At 41.4% G+C, this 8,726-nt stretch overlaps 1 pseudogene; it reads left to right on the top strand.

Annotated features, from left to right (window-relative positions):
• Nucleotides 1-1,057: 1,057 nt before the first annotated feature.
• LOC103110948 (transcription elongation factor SPT4-A-like) lies at nucleotides 1,058-1,423 on the top strand (annotated as a pseudogene).
• The last annotated feature ends 7,303 nt before the right edge of the window (nucleotides 1,424-8,726 follow it).

The following is an 8,726-nucleotide window of genomic DNA, read 5'->3' as shown; positions in this document are numbered from 1 at the left end:
CCCAGGATCATTATGGGGTGCAGAAGGTGCAAGGTCTGGCTTCTGTAGTTGCTTCCCTGCTACACATGGGCATTGACAGATTGATCCATACCCTAGCCTGCGTCTCTCTTTCCCTAGTGGGCTGGGGCTCTGGGGAAGTGGGGCTCCAGGACATATTGGTGCGGTCATCTGTCCAGGGAAGTCTGGTTGGCATCATGGTAGCATCTGGAACCTGGTGGCTGACAAGAGAGTTAACATATAAAGTCAAACAAGTTGTTGACTAATCATGAACCTAAAGGCTGGAATAGTGCAGATGAAGAGTTGGGGGGGGGGGGTGTCTCCATTTTGTAGATAGTAGGCCTATTTTTGTTCTATTCCAAAGGGCCCATGACTATACTAGTTTTTGTTTTTTGTTGTTTTTTTTTTTTCCCTGAGCCTGAAATCTGATATGCAGGTGGATCCAAGTTATTTTCTGGGGAGATGATGTCATGGCTGGAAAAAAGACCAGAAATCTGGATCAGGGAAGAGATTAGCTCCCTAGTATGGGAAAGGTGGATAAATATTGTTGACTGTAAACCCCATAGATTTTATCTGATCTGGAGTCTATAGTCAGCTTAGGAGCCTATGTGACCTCTGCATCCCTGTATCTGAGCTCACATTCCGTAGTCATGAGTAGGAACGTTCCAAACTGCCCCAATTTCAGGACCCATCTTCCTCAGTGGAGCATAGAGTATGTTGTCCATTCTCCCTTCAGAGGATGGAACTTTCTCTACTGTTGTTGATCCAAGTTGAGGGCAAGGTCCTATGGGGGCCCACAAAGGGGTCTATTGTGTTGTTTCTGATAGAGATGACTGGTAATATTTGGGAGAGGGGTTTATTCGAGATCTAGGCCCATCATATCTTTTTGGGAATCTCAGGACTCCCCGACTTTTGGCCCTCACTTTTAAAGGTCTAATTATAGTACACCAGAAGTTTTTTGTCTTTTCAGCTAAATTCAAGATCCAAAGGAAATTTTCATATTTTAAAAATCAATTTAGGGAGGATGGCAGCTGCTGCCACTCTAGTTATTGTATTCGAGATGGCTCTGGAGACCGTGCCGAAGGATCTGTGGCATCTATGGGCTTGTTTGCTGTGTTCACTGGTTAAGACTATATACCAGTTTGAATATGATGGTTGTGACAACCTTCAGGTTGTGATTACCTTCAGATGAAGGGTAATCGAGAGATGGTATATGACTGCACCAGCTCTTCCTTTGATGGAATCATTGCAATGATGAGTCCAGAGGATAGCTGGATCTCCAAATGGCAGTGAGTCCGTAGCTTTAAGCCTGGTGTGTATATGTAGTGTCTGCCACTGGTCGCCTGCCTCAAGGAATTGTACGGGAGCTGAAAAGTCAAGTCAAGGAATGGCCTAAAAATCCAGAGTCACAGCTATAAAGACCTAGAAAGATGCTTGACAGCAAGCAGTTTTGCTTTTCTCTCCTGTTTTGCTTATTTATTTGCTGAACTAAATGGGCAGAACTTCAAATATTCCACAGTTCTGACACTAATTCAACAGACTTTTGGGAGAGCATTGTGGTGTGCCCCCAGGCCATTTTCCCATTGAACTATTGAGGGGACTTGGAAATTTGGGTTGCTGAATTAACAGACTGAAGTAGGGTACTGGTTTTCCTAGCCCAAGGCTATGCCTTGCCTAAGGGAGAACACTTCCTTCTTCTTCTTCTAGCGTTTGCCCTTCTTCCGTAGCCAGTCAACAGCGTCAGGTTGAGCCTGATGTAAAGTTTCGAGACCTCCTTTGAATCTGGAGAGGTGGCAGTCATTGACTATGTGGGTCATAGTCTGTCTGGAGCCGCAGGGGCAGTTCGGGTCGTCTCTGGCTCCCCAGCGATGGAACATAGCAGCGCACCGGCCATGGCCTGTTCGATAGCGATTGAGGAGGGCCCAACCATAACGTGCTAGGTCAAAGCCGGGTTGACGCTTGCAGGGGTCTGTGATGAGGTGTTTGTTCTTTACCTCAGCTGACTGCCAGCTCTGTTTCCAAGAGTCTGGAACAGAGAAGTTCAGTGTAGGCGTAGGGGACCAGATTGGGTGATGAGACGTCAAGCGTTGGACAGGGTGGGCGAAGATATCCGCGTATATTGGCAGGTCCGGTCGAGCGCAGACGTGGGAAATGAACTTAGATGATGCCGCATCCCGACGAATATCTGGCGGGGCGATGTTGCTAAGAACTGGAAGCCATGGAACCGGGGTGGAACGGATGGTTCCAGAAATTATCCTCATGGCGGAATATAATTTGGAATCGACCAAGTGGACATGGGGGCTACGGAACCATACTGGGGCACAGTATTCTGCAGTGGAATAGCATAATGCCAGAGATGATGATCGTAGTGTGGAAGCGCTCGCGCCCCATGAGGAGCTGGCCAGTCTTGCAATGATGTTATTCTTCGCACCCACCTTTGCTGCAGTTTTTATGAGATGTTTGTGAAATGACAGAGTGCGATCGAGAGTAATGCCAAGATAGACTGGCTGGGCTTCATGCCGGATTCTCGTATCGTCAAGCTGCACATTAAGCTCACGCGAGGCCGAGGCATGGTGTAGATGGAAAACAGATGATACCGTTTTTGCAGTGCTAGGGATTAGTCGCCATTTTTTTTACAGTAATCACTTCCTTAAAACCCAATAAACACGAATCTCTGCAGGGCTAGCTTGGGCGTGCCTCTTCCAGGGCACATACACCGGTGGTTGGTTCGCTGTGGTTAAAAGATCTCCTCTATAAATGGTGGAACCCTTCCTTTTTCCTCAAACCTGTTGAGGGACCTTAAATGATAATGTAACATTGGCCAAGATAAGTTGTTTTGGAATTTAAAATTTACTGGGAATTCTCACTGACTAAATTCTCTATGATGAAAAGAAAAAAAAAATCAATTTAGCCATGCAGTGGAAGAACTTACACCTAACTTTCAGTTAGAAGTGATTAATCAGCAATGTAATCAAACTAAAACATAATGTAATATATATATATATATATATATATATATATATTCTAAGCAGTGAATATATTCAGCTGGACCTAGACTAGTGAACAAGACAAAAAGCAAATTCTCAGGTACAGGGATCAGATTAGAGATTACCACAGGAGAAGAGGACTGGGGGTGGGGAAGATGGGTTAAGAGGGTTAAGTATGTATAGTAATGGGTGGAAACCAGACTTTTGGTAAAAATCATGATATGAAGTATACAGATGCTCTCAGAGACTGTTGTAAACCAATGTTTCTTCAATAAAAAGCTTTGTGAGTGGTGAGCAGTGCCACAGATGTCTCTCTGTCTGTCTCCCGCTCTATCTCCCCCCTCCTCTCAATTTTTGGCCATCTCCATCCAAGAGTAAAAATAATTAAAAAACAATAAGACATAAAGATAAATTTTGTTATTGAATGGAGTGGCTTGATATCATTAAAATTATGTCAATTTTCCCCATACTGATGTATAGAATGTATGTGGTCCCAGTTACAATCCCAGTAAACTTTACTGAAAAATTAATACACTTGTTCTAAAGTTTAAATATAAATAAAAAAACTCTAAAATAATAAAAAAATCTTAGAAATAAAGTAAAATATTGGAAAACTCATACTATTATAGTTCAAGACTTAATATAAGATTAGAGTAATAATGACAGAATGGTATTGACATAGGCAGGAATAGATTCATAGATCAATGAAACAGAAGAGAGTCCAGAAATAGACCCACATGTCTATGCTCAATTGATTTTTATAAATGTACTCAAATTGTTCAATGGGAAATAAAACCTTTTAAATAAATTGACTTGTAATAACTCAATAAATATGTAAGAAAAATTAGACTCTGGTCTTTATTACATACTGTATTCTGAAATCAATTCATAATGAGCTCTAGACCTAAGTATAAAAAGCTAAACCTACAGAATTTCCAGAAGAAAATATATGGGAATGAATGTTTCTGTAAATTTGAGTGAGCATATTTCTTAGTAACAGTACAGAAAACAATAAATGTAAAAGCAAAAGAAAAATCATGAGACAACTTGCCAAGTGCAAAGACCCACATCTGCGCCCTACAACCATATCACGAGAGAGCATCATGGCGCTAGGGGGTGCTCCACAGATGGTGAAGCTCTCACCTTCACCCTGTCTCTCTCCCTGTCTAAAATTTTTTAAGGAACTGAAATAAAAAAAAAAAATTAATCCGCCTAGGAACGGTGACATAGCACATATGTGAAATCACTCACATCATACAAAAATGTATTGATTTATAAAACATTTAAATTTTTCTCCACAAAAACGCCACTACAGGGCAGGGTGGTGGTGCACTTGGTTGAACGCACATGTTACAGTGCACATGGACGCGGGTTCAAGCCCCCAGTCCCTACCTGCAGCGGGAAAGCTTTCAAGTGGTGAAATAGTACTGCAGTATGTCTTTCTGTCTTTCTCCCTCTCTATCACCCTCTTCCCTCTTGATTTCTCTCTGTCTTTACCCAATAAATAAATAAGTATAATAAAAATGAAATAAAAAAGCCATTACTAAAGGAAAATGCAATAAGTAAAGATGAACAAAAACTTTATTTTTTTAATTTTTTGATTGTCTTTATTTGTTGGATAGAGACAGCCAGAAATAGAGAGGGAAGGCAGAGATAGGGAGGGAGAGAGACAGAGAGACACCTGCAACACTGCTTCACTATTTGCAAAGCTTTTTCCCTGAAAAATGGGACCAGGGGCTTGAACCTAGGTCTTTGTTCACTGTAACATGTGTGCTCAACCAGGTGCACTACCACCTGGCCCTACAAAACTTTATATCCAGAATATAAATGACAAGCCTGTAAAATAAATAAATGAGCAAAGTTTGTGTAGATATCACAAATGACTACAGATTATCAATGCATGCATAAAACAGTGCTCGGCAGTATTAATCATGAGTGAAATACAAAATAAAGCCATGATGAGATTCTATTCACAGCCACAGAGTAATAAAAACAAAATAGAATAAACCAACAAAACCAAATCAAAACCAAAAACATCAAGTACTGGTGAGCATGTGGAATAACTAACTCACAAATCCCAAAATGGCACAGCAGTAAGAAAACTATTCCTTACACAAGAGATACAGGTCCCAGGTTGTAGTGCATCTGGCCGAGCGCACATATTAAAATGTGCTTGGACCTGGGTTCAAGCCTCCAATCCCCACTGGCAGAGGGAAAGTTTCATGAGTGGTGAAGCAGTGCTGCAGGTATCTCTCTGTCTCTCTCCCTCTCCATCTCCCTCTTCCTCTCGATTTCTGGCTGTCTCTATCCAGTAAATAAAGATAATAAAAAATTAAAATTTTTTTATCAGTGCTCTGGTTTATGGTGATGCTGGAGACCTTTGTGTAATCACTATGCTGTCTCACTAGCCCACCAAGTTTTTTTCTTTTTTAATGGACTATTGATATACAGGAGAATATTGGATGACAGGCAAAAAGATGAGAACATAGTGTATGACTCCACTGGAGTATAATACAGGAATAGGCAAAAAGTAATCTAAGGTGGTACAAAGGGGATCATGTAGGTAGGCATCAAACAGAAAGGAACAGAAGGACACTTTGTGGTTGATGGAATGTTCTACATCCTGACAGGCAGGCTGGTTATATAGGTACATACACTTTTCCTTTTATTTATTTTTTCATTATAGGGGATTAGTGGTTTACAGTTGATAGTAAATACAGTAGTTTGTACATGTGTAATACTCTCAGTTTTCCATATAACAATTCAACCCCCTCTAGATTCTTCTCTGCCATCATGTTCCAGGACTTGAACCCTCCTCCCCACCCCAGAGTCTTTTACTTTGGTGCAGTACATCAAACCCCTTCATACATACACTTTTCGACATCTATTATGTTATACACTTAAAATTTCTGCATTTCAGTATATTAAAATATTAATTAAATAAGAGTAGCAGAGATGAGGCCAAATAGTAAGAATCAATAATGTATTTACATGAGTAAAAGGTTGTGTGTGTGTTGTACTAATGTGATTGGATTTGGCTACATAAGCAACAGGGAGTTTTTGACAGGCAATGGATAGTACCATACTCTTAGTATTTTGGAAGGGTTGCTGAGATTTCATAAATTACACAGTTATCGCCCTTCCTTCCTTCCTCTTTCTCTCTTTCTTTCCCCCTTCTTTCCTTCCTTCCTTCCTTCCTTCCTTCCTTCCTTCCTTCCTTCCTTCCTTCCTTCCTTCCTTTCTCTCTTTTTCTTTTACCAGAGCACTGCTCACAGCACTGGATTGTGGTGGTGCGGGGGACTGAAGTTGGGACATTGGTGCTTCAGGCATGAAAGTCCATTTGCATAACTATTATGCTATCTTTCCCACCTGTGTTATCTGTGTTATTGCTTCTAATATGCATTTTATGTCAATATTGTCAGTAGAAGTGTTAGAGCTCCTTTGCTATTAAGCATACATGCATGTTTTTCCTCTCACTCAGTCCCAAGAGATCCCTCTTATTTTGTGTAATTTTGTTTTATAGCAACTTAAAAATGGGCTCAAGTTCCAGTGCGAGGTTGGGGTGCAACTGTCATGTCTCTATGGCCACCAGGTTCCAGATGCTAGCAAGATGCCAACTAGACTTCCCTGGACAGACAATCCCACAGATGTGTCCTGGAGCTCTGATTCCCCAGAGCCCCACCCCACTAGGGAGAGAGAGAGAGGCAGGCTGGGAATATGGATCAACCTGTCGACTCCCATGTTCAGCAGAGAAGCAATTGCAGAGGCCAGACCTTCCACCTTCTGCACCCCACGGTGGCCATGGGCCCATATTCCCAGAGAATTAATTAAAGAGTGGGAAGGCTATCAGGAGATGGGATGGGATACAGAGTTCTGGTACTATACTCAATGCATTTTTTTCTTCTTTTTTAAAATTTTTTATTTATAAAAAGGAAACATTGACAAAACCATAGGATAAGAGGGGTACAACTCCACACAATTCCCACCACCAGAACTTTGCATCCCATCCCATCTTCTGATAGCCTTCCCACTCTTTAATTAACCCTCTGGGACTTATGATATCTCAGCAACTTTTCCAAAATACTAAGAGTATGGTACTATCCATTACCTGTCAAAAGCTCCCTATTGAAGGATAGACTGTAGACTTCAGAATTAAAAAATGTTTTGGGAGGGGCTGGGCAGTGGTGCATCTGGTTGAGTGTACATGTTAGCATGTGCAAGAAGCTGGGTTTGAGCCCCCGCTCCCTACCTGCAGAGGCAATGCTTCACAAGCAGTGAAGCAGTTCTGCAAGTGTCTATCTTTCTCTCTTCCTCTCTATTTCTTCTTCCCCTTTTAGTTTCTCTCTGTTCTATCAAATAGAATAGAAAAGGGATGGGGAAAATGACTTTTTGGTGCAATGGAGTCCTACACTGAACCCCAGCAATATAACACTGACAAAAAAAAAAAAAAAGACTTCGGTTTCAGAGACAGTTCTGGTTGCAATTAAAAAATCTTAGGGGGCAAAGAGAGCAACATTAAAAATATGAAGATTTGGGTCAGAGAGATAGTGTAATGGTTATGCAGAGGACTTTCATGCCTGAGGCTTTTAAATTCCAGGCTCAGTCCTAGAAAGCCAAGGCAGAGCAGTGCTCTAGTAAGAAAAGAAAAAAAAAAAATAAGGTAGATATTTTATATAAAAATTAAAGGAATACAGATCTGTGGTAAACTCTGTCCTGTACTTCCCACTTGGGTGTCTGCTCCCCCATGTGTTACTCCACTCCATTATCTTTCCCAGTTCTCTTCTTATTGGCACTGAGTTTGTGAATATGATGCTGCTTGTAGCCGTTGTCACAAAGTCTCTCTGAGAGGGTATTTTACTTTTGTTAGTGTGGCCTCTTTCACTTGTTGAGAACCCAAATTGGGAATAAAGATATGAGGGAAGTGGAGCCAAGTGGTGGTGCATCTGGTTAAGTCTACATATTACTATGCACAAGTACCCTGGTTCAATCCCCCAGTCCCTACTTACAAGGGAAAGGCTTCATGAGTAGTGAAGCAGGACTGCAAGTCTCTCTCTCCCTCTCTCTCTATCTATCTACCTATCTCCCACTCCCTCTCAATTTATCTGTGTTCTATCCAATTAAATAAATAAAGTTAAAAAGAAAAAAGACACGAGAGAAGTCACGGGCTCCGTATGGTTCACATTTTGGTTAGGCCTACTGTGTTTTATTAATATGGGACTGAATTGAAGTGGTTCTCTGGAATCACTCATTACCTACCCATTTTCTCCTCTTTTACTTCTGCAAAAATCAAACCCAGCAGGCCACCAGTCTGCAGTGAAGTAGCTGTCTCTATAGGGTTAAGCAAATGTTCTGGTTAAAATGAAACTATTACGTCTGCTCACTCGGCTGTATCACTTCAAAGAAAAGAAAAAACAAATAAAACCCAACTTCCTGTCATCGTCCAGCATTAAAGAATGACAAACTATAGTTGCTTTCCATTCTGGCTAGAAGTAAAACTACAGATGAAGAACATAATAGATCAAGAAACCAAACAAACTGAAGCAACTTCATCAGCAAAAGTCAATGAGTTACAGAGTGAAAACCTCCCACACCAACACTTCTCCACTTCAGATAAAAGTAAGAGGGGAGAGGCTGGGTGGTGGCTTACCTGGTTGAGCGCACATGTTGCAATGCTCAAGGACCCAAGTTTGAGCACCTGGTCCCCACCTGCAGGGGGAAAGCTTTGCAAGTGGTGAAGCAGGA

This window comes from Erinaceus europaeus, chromosome 1 (genome assembly GCF_950295315.1).
Source record: "Erinaceus europaeus chromosome 1, mEriEur2.1, whole genome shotgun sequence".
NCBI lineage: Eukaryota > Metazoa > Chordata > Mammalia > Eulipotyphla > Erinaceidae > Erinaceus > Erinaceus europaeus.
The sequence above is the reverse complement of the archived record's forward strand: the minus strand, read 5'-3'. Positions and strand labels throughout refer to the sequence as shown.